Raw genomic sequence first — 15,361 nt, forward strand, 5'->3', positions numbered from 1 at the left:
GTCAATATGCTTTACCCTGTGTATGAATGGTGCTATATAAAAATCAAAATCTATTTTGCTTTAACCATATGTATAAATCCTGGTCTCACCTCAGCGGTCTCACCTTTAGGCTTACAAATACATTACTAGAGGAGTTATGTTATTGATTAAATGACAAACTTAGGAAAGGAACAAAGACCAAAGTGAAATGATTTACTCTTGTGTGTTCCAGAGCAGCTTTTGAGGGAAATGAGTTAGTGCCCCAGAAAACCAGTGCCTACCGCGATAACAGTTACTGCTCCTAATTAAGGAACTGCACTGATGAGGGGACTGGGGGGATATCACAGAAGAGGGACTACATGGCTTATAGATGGCCCTTTGCCAGTCTTAGATTCCTGGAGATCAGAGTTGGTCTCAAAGATCATTGGGTTTCTGGGGCTGAGCTCCTAATCCCTCTCTGCAAGGGGGAAAGACTACACCCCTTTCTGTACTAATTCATATTATTCACAGAATATCAGGGTTGGAAGGGACCTCAGGACCTCATCCCTATTAACTTCCACTTCACTCTTTCACATGGGCAAAGATGATCCAAGTCATTTTTATGATTTCCCAACATCATCATCATCATGCACTCATCTCTTCTAGGACTATGATCTTTTGCTGCTTTCAGAAAAGAAAAGAATTGAATTACCTGATTTACTAGTAAGGGAGATGAATTGTTTTCTTCTTTATCCTGTTGGTCAAGTGAAGTTTGTGCCTTGATATTTAGTAAAAGTACATAATATGGAGAGAACATGGCAAATATCACTAGATCATAATTTTCAGCTCCATATGTAAAACGTTTGGGGGCAACTATATTTAGTCCTTTTAATAGTTTTCCTACTACATCAATCTCTGCAGGCCTTTAATTATTGTTTGCTGCTCTTTGAATTCTCTCAAATTTCTCCTAATTTTTCAGATGCTGCAGGGCCATGTGCTGTACTCTGTGTCCCAGGGACCATCTTATGTGATATGTATAGAGAAGGGCCATGCTTTTTGGCAAAATGTCTTGCCATGTGCAGTACAAAGCTGCATAGGTTTTCTTTCATTGCTACAGCCATCCCCTGCTTCCTGCCTCCAACGCTTCTCAGCTGCTGGAGGAGGGGGTCACTGTATGGGGAGCTGCTCCCCCATCCATCCATCCAACCCTGTGCATCTGCACCTCCCATACCCAGATACCCCCACCAAGCCTCACCCTGTACATCCGGAACACCCCAATCCCACCCAACTGAACCTTAACTTCTGCATCTAGTACACCCCTGCACCCAGCCCCCCTGCCTCTAGACCCCCACCCCTGCACCCAGACCACCCCCACTGAGCTTCCTGCACTCCAACCCCAACACTGATGAGCACCACTCCCCTGCACCATCCTGAGCCCCCATATCCAGACCCCCATGTCACTAACCTCCAACTAGCTTCATCCAGACCCCCAACCCCACCAAGCCCCATTCCCCCAGCATCCAGATCCCAGCTGAGCCCCCCATACCTGGACCCCTCCCCTGAGCCCCAAACACCTTCACCTGGAAGCCCCCACAGAATCCCATTGCCCCTGCACCTGGAACCCCCCCCCCCCCCATGAGCTTCTGTGCATCCTGATCCCCCCCAAGCCTACACCCCCCCCCCCCCCCCACTGAGCTGCCTGTACCCAGATTGTCCCACACAGAACACTTTCATCCCACATCTGGATCCCCCACACTGAGCCCCTTCACACTTGGATCTTGCCTGGTTGAGCCTACCTGCTCCATACCTGGTGCAGCAGGGCAGGGCCCCAGGGTGTTTCTGGGGCAGGCCCAGGCCTTATGCTGTGCCAGGATCGGGTGCAACCTCACCACTGAGTCTGTGTCTCAGGGGTGGGGGGCGCTGCAGGGTGATCTCCCTCCTTTGTGCAGCCAGTGGCCTGTGCTCCCCGCTGCCATGCTGGAGCCTCTGCATTTATTTATTAACAAATATAACTTGCAGAATTTTAAAATATTGTGCACAGAATTTTTAGGCACAGAATGCTCTCAGGGGTAACACTTTGTCCTGTGCTTTGTGAGCTGCATTGTCCCAGAGGTGTGCAGCTGTTGCTGTGGTTCACAGATCAAAATTTGGTCTTCGATGAAGGTGTGGCTTGATCCATTAATAGCTTTGAAGATTAGAACCAAAGCCTTCAACTGGTGTCAGAAGCTGACTGGGGGCCAGTGGAGGGACTTGAGTATGGGCCTGATGTGCTCATAGTGGCTTAAGTCACAGAAAAGGTGGGCAGCTGCATTCTGTACCAGGTAGAGCTTATGCATCATCTATGCACTCACCTTCAAAATACAGTGAATTACAACAATTCATCTGGAGGTGACAAATGCATGGGTCACTGTCTGGGAGAAAGGGACAAAATTTCCTAGCGAGGTGGAAGAAGACATTTTTAGAATTGATGCTGCTTGGTCATCCAAGCTTAGCAAGAGGCAAGCAAGATCCTGAGGCTTCACACTACTGTGTTGAATAGGGGCTATATGTCTTTGATGAGAAAGGAGACAAAATCTCAACCAGTTCTTCATAATATTTCCCCTTTTCAACCATCATCCATATCTTCAATATTACTACTCTCCAACTATCTCCCTTTCATGGGGTGTACATACCCCATGCTGGCCCAGCAACAAAGGGGTTAATGGAGGTGCTGCTGGCCAGTGCTGATTGGCAGCCCGACAGCAGCATGGGGAAGTTCCCCATAAATATGGGCTGAGAGGGGAACCTTGCTGCACAAATCTCACCCCTCCTGAGGATGAAGATGTTGGCTCACACTTCAGGAACATCCCCAAGCACCTGCTGCAGATCCAAGAATACCCCTCTGTGTGAGGGGGAAATTGGGAGCCAGGGATGTGCATCATTGCTTGGACTCAGTGGGAATCCTCCTGAGCAAGTGATACAGCCCCAGCTTGAATTACCTTTTCAATGGCCACCTCTGTATAGTGGAAACTCCATTCATGGAGCTCCTAGAGGCAGCCAGCTGGAAGAAGCCTCATCTGTTATGCATCTACCTGTTCTTGGGGAACAGCAGAGTTTATACCATGGGGCCTTGAGAAAAGTATTTAGAGGGAACCCCAAGATGGGAACTGGGCAGAGTTTACATGTCCCAGGGCTCTCTTCTAGAAATATTGCTGTGGGAGGATTCTGTATTCCTTACCTCTTTGTGACCTTTTCACTATTTTTAAATATGGAGAGGACTGAGGGCCTGGTAGTTGGGGCATTAGCCTGGTATGTAGGAGACCCAGGTTTGAGTCCCTGCTCCACCGCAGAGTTAACCTAGGCAAGTCACTTAGCTTCTCTTTTCCTTAGTTCCCCCTCTGAACATGGGATCTTGGAGAGGGAATGGGCACCACTGGGATAAAAGCACTTAAATGATGTCCTTACAGCTCAGTCAGCAATAGGATATAGGATGGGTTTTAAGTATCTGTGATTTTAACTTACCTCTTTTTCTCCTTTCAGAAAAAACAAAATTTCCTGAATCACCACCCTCAGACTTGACACATAGCTGCCCATGACCCTTCAATTTTACAATTCTTCAACCAGTTTTCTATCCAAGCCAAGATGAATTTAATTATATTTTACATTTTGCCTAAAGCTGTATTTATTTCAGTGAAGTTTGGCCTGACTTGCTCCTTATAGCTCCAGTTGGAGTTTATTATGGGGCTTCAGAGTTTGTCTAATATCCATTCTATTAATTTACTCAGAATTTAAAATGAGATTTTCCAGATAATTGCTCGGAACGCTTTGATTTTAGATTTTGAAAACTGGTACTATATTATATTTGGTCTTCTCTTCTCCCAAATCCTCCAAGACTTCTCCAGTTCTAGATAGCTTTTTAAAAAATAATCCCAATGGTGGAGAAAATGTCTTGGCCCAAGTTACAGTAAGTGAATACCCCATTACATAGAAATAAATGCTTTCCATTACAGTTAACTGTGGTATTGTAATTTGCCTTTCATTCAATTTTCACTTGCCTCTTTACTTCTGTGAAGACTTCCTTATTTCTGCTTGCGGTGGAATGTCGTCATGCCAACAGAGCTAAAATAGTATCCAGATCGTAGTCCTAGAAGAGAGGAGTGAATGGTGGTGATGTTGGGAAATCATAAAGATGTTCACTAGCTGGAGCCGCTGGAATGCTATTTACAAGAGGAAAAAAAAGTACAGGAGAGTGATAATCTACCAGAAAATAGATGAATTAATAATTAACATTTACAGGCCACTGATGAGGAACTAGCTAAACAAATTTGTATTTTTTCGTGTTCTAATTCTGAAATCTTTCATTGATTTCCATGGGCGTTTTGCTTCAGTAAAGACTCAGTAAATACATAAGGCTTTGGCAAACCAGTGCTTTAATTTATTTGCCCCTGGTTAGCTGTGATGTTTCTCTTTGTATGCCAGACTCTGATGAACACTACTGCTTCCTTCCAATGATGCTAGCTGGGGGGAGAAGGTTGTGGGACTGGGTGGTCTGAGAGGGGTCAGCTCACTGTTCATTGGGAGTGAATATAAAGGAAATTCAGAATCTCCACAGAGCAATTACCTGGTAAAGAATATTGTTTCCTGTAACAACATACCTCTTTCATCACCTCAGGGCTCAGCTTTTCTTCCTCTGGCATTGAGGGGGCCTGGTGTAAATACTTCATGGTGGTTTACTTACAATATTTCACAGGATAGACCTTAGGGCTGCCCAGAAGGCTTCTTTAAACAGAAAACTTGCATTGCTTAACTCCCCCTGCCTCTTCTTATACTGGCTATCAGTTGCCAGCCACCCTCTCTAACCCATTTTGGGCCCAGCTGTGATGGGAACTAAGGCCTGCTCCACAGACAGAAACAAACACAAGATTTCCTCTTACAGGAAAAACTGCTCTTTACCTAGGACAAGCCTTTTTCCCCCCTCACTGCACACAACTCTTCTGCAGCGCGTTTCTCATCCCTTCCCTTTTCTATCTCCCTGGAAGAGGTTTTTTAAGGTCACAGACTGCCCTTAATTAGATTCAGGTGTCCATAATTAACCTGAGGTAACCTTTTTCAGTTCATAGGAAAAAGGGCTTTAACCATTCTAAGACTGATATGCCTGTCTTCAACTTCCCTTCCAGAACTATCAGGTCTGACTTTGTCACACCCTCTATTTTTCTTCATAAGTAGTAAAAAGGCTATAGTATATTTTGTAGAATGGTGAAGTCGTAGGGCTTGTCTACATAAGGAAGTTAGTGCACAGAAAGCTAAGGTGTGAATTTAGAGCACACTAGCTATGTTGTGCAAACTTCCCCTGTGTACACTTTTACTGCACCTTGGCACTAAAGATGTGTCTATGCTGCATTTTAAAACCTGTGGCAGCAAGTCTCAGAGCCCAGGTCTACAGACTTGGGCTCATGCTACAGTGCTAAAAAACAGCCTGAGCCTCTACGTAGCTGTTTTTAGCACCGTAGCGTGAGCCTTGTAGACCCGGGCTCTGAGACTTGCTGCCAAAGGCTTTAAAATGCAGCACAGACATACTCTACAAGAGGCTTCTGGTGGTTTAGCTTAGTATACTTTCAAGTGGACTAAGGGCTAGTCTACATGGCGCGTTAGTCTGCCCTAGAGTGGTGTAATTTCCAGCTCGAGGAGACATACCCATCTAGGTCTGATTAAGCTAGCACACTAAAAGTAGAGTGTAGCCACAGCACCATGTGGGGTGGGAGGTGCTAACTGTCCGAGTACGATCCTGACCAAAACATTAAGCATGTACTTGGGGCAGTTAGCTCCTGCCACTGCTGGCGCTGTCACAGCTACACACGCTATTTTCAGACACTAGCTCAAGCACACCTAGACAGATATGTCTGCTCCAGCTGGAATTTACACTGCCAGCTCCAAGTGTGGACATAACCTTAGAAGCATGGAACCTCTCTAAAGCAGTGCCTCTATTATTAAATCTTTCCTGAGAAGTGCAAGGAGACAGACCTGTCCTGTGTGCAAATGACTAAGCAGGTGCTTTAACAAAGTGAGGATTAGCGAGTCTCCCATAAATACTGTATCAGCTTTTTCCTAAACTGGTGGTGGGCCAACTTTTTATGCCACTTCATACTGGAGAAAACCCCACTTCACGCCCACACATTTTCCTGGGATTCTCTTTTAGTGATCCTGGGGCTTGCACAGCAGCAGAAGGGAGTTTGCAAAACTGGTGGTCTGTGTGGACTATTGTTTGAGAGTACTGGACAGGGCTATTTCCAGGTTTAACTGCCAACAGTTAAAGTGAGGCAGTAAACATTTCTGTACTGGAAAACTTTAAAAGAAACACTGTAATATTAGTTTTATGTGAAACTGTGGATTTATTTTTGAGAAATATTTTAGTTTTGCCAATTTTCATGCACGTGAAGTTTCCCATTTGCAGGTAATTTCAACGAAACAGGAATCTAGTAACCATTTCTTTTAAATATGGGCTCATTTCTAAATGAGAATTATTCTGATTTAGTGCTATTTTATTTTTTAAAAAGGCCCAGTTTGGAATTCCCAGTATGCTAACATTTCAAATACCTGTAAAGATATTTTGTACACCTTTAATTCTAATTCATCATTAAATAAAAGGCACTTTACAGGTATTAAGTGTAAGCTCATTATTTCTAATGTGATAGATGGATTTGAAAAAGGAATTTAATTAAACATCCAGTTCTGACCTCAGATAACCTTAATATCTTTCCTTTGCCTAGCAACCACATTATACTAAATCTAATGCAGCTTTATCATAAATGTTATACACTAGTGTATATGAATTTTAGCTTATGGGCAGCAATTCTCTTGTAAGGCTAATATTTTGCCTACATTAGTTTTACTGCAGACAGAAAAAGGAGGGACCAGTCATTAATAGTATGCAACAAGTGCAGGAGAATAATCATGGTGTTTGTAAGGGTGACAGAAGTAATTGAACAAACATGGACAAAACAAAATGCAGGAATAAATCACTCAGCGTACAGTGGAGCCGAGAAATGTCAAAATAGAGGCTCACTGTGGAAAGAAAAGGAAGCAGTACACATATGTGTCTGAAAAACACTTAAAGGCCTCTTCAGGCAGAGAGATTACTATCTATACAGTACATGAACAGCATGTTAAAAAGTTAGAAGGCTGTCAGAAAAATGCTAACTGTAAAAAAAATTAAATATTGCCTGACATCATTCCAATGGGGTCAGTGCTTGGTGGTCTCAGCCCTCTACTTGTTTGCAAATGGGGAAGGAGAGGGAGCTGGAAGCCCCTCCCAACTCAGCACACCAGTGCAAGACACAGGCACAATGAAGCCACTCATGCTCCCAGGGTGAAGTTAATCCCAATGCAGAGGGCATGAGCAAGAGTTTAAAGGCTTTTCACAGGCCCTCTGATCTAGAGAATACAAGGATAGGGTCCTACCAGTGTTGCTGGCAGCACTATGCAGCTACATGTCCACAGCCTGGCTCTCTCGTACACCAGCTAATGACTGGAGAGCCCTAGGGACAGAGAGTGCATACTGCATTTTTAGTACAGGTTCAGCAAGCACTGCTTTGGAAGGCACTCCCCATGGAGGCATTAGACCTTATGCAAAGGGATTGATCCTGCTCTATAATGTTAATTTTTGATCCATTGACTGGAAACAGGATCAAACCCACAGTGCCTCCTTTGTCCACCACCTGAACGCTATTGATACTGCCCACACATGCACCACAGCTACCCACTGTCTGGGTATGTCTACACTCAGAGCTAGGGGTTTGATTCCCAGGTTGCGTATTCACACTCATGCAAGCTGTCATTGAGCTAGCACACTAAAAACCGTAGTGTAACTGTGATAACAGGAGCAGCAACACAGGCTAGCTGCCCTGAGCACAAACTCACTAGGACCCCATGGGTATGCACTCAGGCAGCTAGGCGCTCACTACTGCCTGTACTGCCATGACTACCCGACTACTTTGAGCACACTAGCGCAAGGAGAGTTAGCATGAGTATGTCTATGTGAGCTGGGAATCACACCCCTAGCTCCAGATGTAGACAGCCTCAGGGCCATAATTTGACCCATAGTGTTATACAATTCACTGTAGATTTCTGCCGCTTGTATTACTGTTTTGTCCAGGTCATAACTGAATGGTCTTTGTAAGACAGGAACAAAAGGAAAGCCACATTGTAGCACCAGCTATAAAATAAGGATAATGAGTAACTATTCATTTCACAAGACTTAATTAAAAAAAGAAGTGTTGAGAAAGCTATTTCTTTAAAAGATAAGCAGGAAAACTAGGATCTTCATTAAAGCCCCCATTTTCCCTTTTTATTATCTAAGTATTCTGGGGACCTTAAAAATCATTAGTCTATCTACATAAATCAAATATACATAAATCTTTATATTTTGGAATTGACAAACACCCAGACTTTCTGCAAAAGGTTGAATTATGGATTCCTTCCTTCTTTTAATCTGAGGCTCTTCTTTATAGTCTCACCAGAAGAGTTACTCCATGTATTACCAATCTGTGGTACTTTATTAACCTTACTGCAAATAGCTCCCTGCAGGGGACCATGTTTTTAGCCATTTTTCAAACAACTTGGTATGATGAGTGATGTGTGGCACATACAAAGCATCTCCCTTTATTTTATAAACATGTGTTTTTCAAATGTAACTTGTTTACATGAGAACCTTACTTCCATCAAAAAACAGCTGCCTTGACCTGCTCGACAGATGCAAAAAAATCCAGTCAGTCTCGTGCCCTCGTAACTTGAACGAGCATTTCAAAAAACTTCACTGCACTTTCTACTTTTCCAAGACAAGATGTCCTACTTAACATGTCCCTTTATAGGTTATCTGTTGTCTAAACCAAGTAAATGAAAAGTATTCCACTGTTCCATTATTCACACTAAACTCTCTGTACTTCACAGAAATGACAGTTCATTTAGAAACATTAGTCTCCATGCAACAATTGTGCACATAAAAAAATGTAACCTGTTTCATGAAATCCCACACATCCAAAGATGCTGCAAAGTGTGCTGTTTTAAGAAGTAGGTATGAGACATTTTAAAAACAATGGGACCAATCCTGTCACGGCTTTGCATGGAAAATTTTCATTGACTAAGTGAGACTCTACAGGTTGGGAAAATTGTTTTTAAAAATCATAACACATTATAGAACACATTGTAGCATCTCACTTAGAATCATAGAATATCAGGGTTGGAAGGGACCCCAGAAGGTCATCTAGTCCAACCCCCTGCTCGAAGCAGGACCAATTCCCAGTTAAATCATCCCAGCCAGGGCTTTGTCAAGCCTGACCTTAAAAACCTCTAAGGAAGGAGATTCTACCACCTCCCTAGGTAACGCATTCCAGTGTTTCACCACCCTCTTAGTGAAAAAGTTTTTCCTAATATCCAATCTAAACCTCCCCCATTGCAACTTGAATAGCTTGTGTCTTGACACTGCAAATACACATGTACTTCATTTTTTTCATGTGAACAATCCCAATTAAGTCAATGGGATCGACTTATATGTCTACTTTGTTGACAACTCTCAAGATTTTAAACACAATATTTGGAAGTTTTCTTAAAGCCCCAGCTCCCAGAGTCAGGATACATCTACACTTAAAATGATATGGCAGCACAGCTCCACCAATGTAGTTCTTCAGTGTAGATACTTATCACAGCGATGGGCATCACCGCCAAGTCCTGTGTTTTGGATGATTTTGTTAGTTGTTTAAAAAAGCCTCATCCACCTCTTCTTCCTACTTAGATGGTCTGTAGTAGACATTTACCATGACATCACCCTTGCTTTGAAACCCTTTTATCCTTAAACAGAGACTTTCAACAGGTCTTCCTCCCACTTCTTTCTCAACCTCAGTACAAGTGTTTACATCTCTGATATACAGTGCAACACCTCCTCCCTTTTCCCCCCGGCTGCCCTTCCTGAAAAGCTGTACCTCCTATACCAATATTCCAGTCATGCGAATTATCTCACCAAATTTCTGTGATGCCAATTATGTCATAATTACAGGTTTCAGAGTAGCAGCCGCCATGTTAGTCTGTATTCGCAAAAAGAAATGAGTACTTGTGGCACTTGTAGCTCACGAAAGCTTATGCTCAAATAAATTGGTTAGTTTCTAAGGTGCCACAAGTACTCCTTTTCTTTATGTCATAATTGTGATTATTCACTAGTATTTCTAGTTCTTCCTGTTTGTTCCCCATACTTCTTGCATTAGTATACAGACATCTTAGGTGTCTATTAGATTTCCCCTCTGTAATCCTTCATCTCTCCTTTGTCCCTGCTGTGCTTGCCCATGTTTCCCCCAGATTACGACCCTTCATCCAGGTGTCCGTGTTTTGGACTTATCTGTGGGCTTGAGTCTCCTGCCCCCATCGAACCTAGTTTAAGGTCCACCTCACTAGCTTAGCCAGCCTGTATCCAAAGATACTCTGCCCCTTCCTTGATAGGTGGATCCCATCTCTGTGCAGTAGTCCTTCTCAAAACATGATCCCATGGTCAAGGAAGCCAAAGCCCTCTTGGTGACACCATTAGTGCACACATGGATGAGTGGCATGAGATAGTCATCAGAGAGCCAGATGATCTTTGACAACCCCTCCATAATGTCTTGAATACAGGCTCCACCAGGCAGCACACCTCCTGGGATGCCAGGTCAGGCCTGTGGATAGTAGCCTTCTCCTTAGAAGGCAGTCACAGACCACCACAACCTTTTGTTTCTTCTTAGGAGTGGTGGCCACAATCCACCCAGGCTTGGGGGTACAGGGCTTCTTTTCTTCCCCCTTTGGGGGAAGATTCCTCATCCCTCATTGCCAGGGCAGCACACCTGTTTTATATCTTTATGGATGGAGCATTCTGGGAGCAGGAGTGGAGCACTGCCTGCTGCCAGAAGTAACCAGGAGACAGGTTCTTCCCTGTGAAGGAGCAGCTTCCGCCTCCCTTGGCAGTGCAATTGCAGCCCTCTCCAGCTGGATTTCCTTCCTCAAACTTGGAGGTCTCCAGATGCATGTTTTCAATTAACTCCTCCTATGCATGGATGCTTGTAGCAGCGCGTGACTCACCCTGTGGAGCCTCCTGCTGGTTGTCCAGGAATTACCTCTTTTTACCAGCTCCAGAGCACCCTCTGCAGACTGGTGCTGTCGCCAGCCCCCCCCCCGCATGTCCCTCCCAGACCCCAGACCCCTTTATCTGTGGGTTCTGCCCTAGCAGTATCCCCCCACTCTCAGGGTCTCCCCTCCTCAGGGAACCCCCAATCCCCTAATCCCATCTTGCCTCAGTGCCTACTGCCAGTCATCATTTAGCCCCCGCTCACTGGGGCCAACTGCAGCCTGTAATGGCCACTCACCATCGGCAAGGGGGGGCGGGTAGGACCTGCTGCCTCTGCCTAGCCCCAGGCTGTCCCTTTGCAGCCCTAGCACCTGGTTTAAGTCCTGCAAAAGGCCCTGCAGCCTGGGGGGTTGTCAGGCTGGAGCTCCCCAGACCCACTTGCCTTTCCCCCAGCGCTGCCCTACCTCAGGTCCCAGGCAGCCAGGTCCTTCCCTCTCAAAAGCTAGAGAGAGAGTAAACCAGCTTCTGCCTCGCAGCCTTTTTATAGGGCCAGCTGAGGCCTGATTGGGGCATGGCCCAGCTGTGGCTGCTTCCCCAATCAGCCTATTTGCTGCTTTCCCAAGCTACAGCCCTCTTCAGGGCTGTTTTAACCCCGTCAGGGCCGAAGCGGGTGATCAGCCTAGACCACCTTTTGTAGCTCTCCTACTTGCTTTCTGAGAGATTCTACCAGTAGACACCTCATACACTGGATGGTCTCCTCAGCCTGGCTTTCTATGAGGAGAAAATGCAGGCCAGTCTCTGCAAATCCACAGCAGGACCCAGGTAGAAGCATGCATGGTCATGTTCTCTGTCTGGATGCAGGTGGAGGAGTCAGGAGCAATGCTGGCATTGGCAATGTGGCCTTTCCCGATCATGCTGATTTTGTTTTTTCTCCCTCCTACACGCTCCTCAGACTCCCCTGTTTGCTGCCTTCCATTTACTAGCTGTTTGCATGAGTGTTTTGGAAGACTGGCACTTAAGGGTTCAATTAAAATCTATGTAAATACCTGAATAGGGCCAGATTCTGATACCCTTACTCACATTGTACCTTACTTCATGTATCGTGCCATTCAAGTCAATAGGACCACTTGTGAAGTAAAGTGCTTCTCTATATAAATAAAAATATAAATCTGGCTAATAAGGTAGGCTAGGGTGGCACAGCCTTCATAGAATATGAAAAAGCCCAAAGTTGTGTAAGATGAATTCCTGTCCCCACTTAAATCAATGGCAAAACTCCCACTGAAGTCAGGATTTCACCCATAGTTTTGTGACATCTTGAGAACCATTGTTTTAGTTATTTGAAAAATGTTCTGTGAACTACTGCAGGATACCAGTGCTGTATCCTGAGAATTTTCATTGACAATAACTAAATTTAAACAAAAAACTCATTTTTTTTATTGCCCAGGTCCATTCTAAAAATATATGAGGTATGGGATGTGAACCTAATGAGAAAAATAATCCACAGTGTGGCTACAACAGTGCACACCAATTTTAACTCTCTTTTAATTAGCGTGCTTCCCACTTATATTTGATATATCTGCTATTGTGTATATTCCATAATCTTTATATAACTAGATTTTCTAAGTGATTGTGCATGAGAAGACTCTGAAAAGCAATGATTGCTGTGCACTAGAGCAGGAGAGGTGCTGCAGTCATTTGATTTCAGAGCTGTTTTGCAGCAGTTTAAAGTTGCTGTAAAACTAAAAGTTTAAGAATAAGCCTTGGGATGGACCACACTTAGAATGCCACACTCAAGGCAGATGGCAAGAAATTGGATGGATAATCCCCAAAGCTAGTGGTTTATTCTAGAATTAGATTCACCAAGCCAGTAACAAAAGAGCTTCTGCCATACCACACTGGTTAACCAGAAACCAAACACAGTTCCCCTTTAAGCATTCCAGCCATTGGCTCCCATCCAGACAATCAAGTCTAATATAGTGGGAGGTTATTGAAAACCCATTTCACCATATGTGAGGTTCTTACTAATCTCAAAGGATCAGACACTTATCCCCAAATTAATATGAATCTCAGATCTTACCCAAATATCATGCTGTCAGCCAATCCTTGGTAAACTAAATAAAGATTTATTAATAAAAGAAGAGAGTTATAAATGGTTAATAGATCATATACATACAAATGATTGCAAAGTCCTTATATAAGGTCTTCAGCAGTGATGGAATAGTCTGCTGGCTTGCAAAAGTCTCTCTGGTAACTTTCAAAAGATTGGAAGATCCCTCAGTCCATAGTTCAAGATGCTCCTTTTAATTGTAAATCCACAGTCCAGAGAAGTTGGAGTAGGAAAGAGGCAAAATGGAGATGTCTCAGGTGTCTTTTTATATTCTTTGCCACGTGCATAGAATTTACTGTCCCAAAGACCACAGCCCTTGTGTACGGAAAGTTACTGGCCCAAGATGGAGTCCAGGGTCATATGAGCATATCACATGCCCCTACATGTTTTGCTGAATCACAGGGGGTGGCTATTGGCTCCTCGCTGTCTGAAGCATCCACAGGAAAGGCCTACAGGGCGGGATGAGATTCTTCAATGGCACATTGTGAGAGTGGAGTGTCCTTAATGCCTAGGGTGTCCAGATGTCCCAGTTTCATAGGGACAGTCCCGATTTTGGGAGCTTTTTCTTATATAGGCACCTATTACCCTCCACCCCCATCCCGATTTTTTATATTTGCTATCTGGTCACCCTATCTTCAACACATAGCTCTAACCCTAATGTAAATCCATCTGGGGTGTGTCACCCAGGAAAACAACACATGTTTAAGATACAAATACATAGCCAGGGAGGGGTTGCAAATACTAATACAGGGAGGGGTGCAAGTGCTTTGGAGGATAAGATTAAAATTCAAAATGATCTGGACAAATTGGAGAAATGGTCTGAAGTAAATAGGATGAAATTCAATACGGACAAATGCAAAGTACTCCATTTAGGAAGGAACAATCAGTTGCACACATACAAAATGGGAAATGACTGCCCAGGAAGGAGTACTGCGAAAAGGGATCTCGGGGTCATAGTGGAACACAAGCTAAATATGAGTCAACAGTGTAACGCTGTTGCAAAAAAAGCGAACATTATTCTGGGATGTATTAGCAGGAGTGTTGTAAGCAAGACATGAGAAATAATTCTTCTGCTCTACTCCACTCTGATTAGGCCTCAACTGGAGTATTGTGTCCAGTTCTGGGAACCACATTTAAGGAAGGGATGTGGACAAATTGGAGAGAGTCCAGAGAAGAGCAACAAAAATGATTAAAGGTCTAGAAAACATGACCTATGAGGGAAGATTGAAAAAATTGGGTTTGTTTTGTCTGGAAAAGAGAAGACTGAGAGGGGACATGATAACAGTTTTCAACCATGTAAAAGGTTGTTACAAGGAGGAGGAAGAAACATTGTTTTTCTTAACCTCTGAGGATAGGACAAGAAGCAATGGGCTTAAATTGCAGCAAGGGAGGTTTAGGTCGGACATTAGGAAAAACTTCCTGTCAGTGTGATTAAGCACTGGAATAAATTGCCTAGGGAGGTCCTGGAATCTCCATCATTGCAGATTTTTAAGAGTAGGATAGACAAACACCTGTCAGGGATGGTCTAGATAATACTTAGTCCTGCCATGAGTGCAGGGGACTGGACTCTCGAGGTCCCTTCCAATTCTATGATTCATAACTCATAACTTCAGCTACAAAGATGACATGCATATAAACAAGATCATCATACTTAGCAATTCATAACTTTTCTATTGATACCTTACATGACATACTTTGTAGAAAATGTATGGAAACTGTGTAACGGTAAAGTAACAACAGTGACATAAATGGTCACCTTTCTTACACACAGCTCACAACACCTCCACCACAGGATCAGCCCTATAGAGGGCAGGGTTATACAAATGTTTAGGGCTGATTGGTAATGACTGGATTGGTCTAGCCCCTGTGACTGCTACAATTAGAGAAGTGCAGCTCTAAATGTTTAATTTTGTAGTCTCTAAGGACAGGAATCACCAATACCCAAAAGATCCATTTTAACTGGAACTTCACAAGTGCCACTGTATTTTATTGTAAGCTGTAACAGATCCTATAAATGTTGCAGTGACTTTATAATTATTATAAAATTGATTTCAGGCATTCAGGTTCTTGAGTGCCTTAGAGTATAAAAATAAAAAAATGCACAGACTGCTTTTTTAAATTTAATTCTGAAATGGATACTTAATTTAGACTCCCAGTAGGCTGACGAGAGAAGTGTATCAAGAGAATTAATCTAAAATTATTTCTTGTCTTCTTTGGTTCCTACAACTTTGTTTTTG

The 15,361-nt window shown here is 43.6% G+C and overlaps 2 long non-coding RNA genes across 2 annotated transcripts in view; both read right to left on the bottom strand.

Moving 5' to 3' along the window:
- The window catches only part of LOC122461762, a 181,301-nt gene that overhangs the window by 48,435 nt on the left and 117,505 nt on the right, over window positions 1-15,361 (bottom strand). The gene's annotated exons all lie outside the window — the stretch shown is intronic.
- LOC122461763 lies at window positions 3,999-11,521 on the bottom strand. Its single transcript, XR_006283926.1, has 3 exons — window positions 11,482-11,521; window positions 4,593-4,643; window positions 3,999-4,154 (listed from the first exon to the last, which is right to left on the bottom strand). It is a non-coding gene; the product is annotated as an uncharacterized LOC122461763 (long non-coding RNA).

Source organism: Chelonia mydas, chromosome 9 (assembly GCF_015237465.2).
Source record: "Chelonia mydas isolate rCheMyd1 chromosome 9, rCheMyd1.pri.v2, whole genome shotgun sequence".
Taxonomy (NCBI): Eukaryota; Metazoa; Chordata; order Testudines; family Cheloniidae; genus Chelonia; species Chelonia mydas.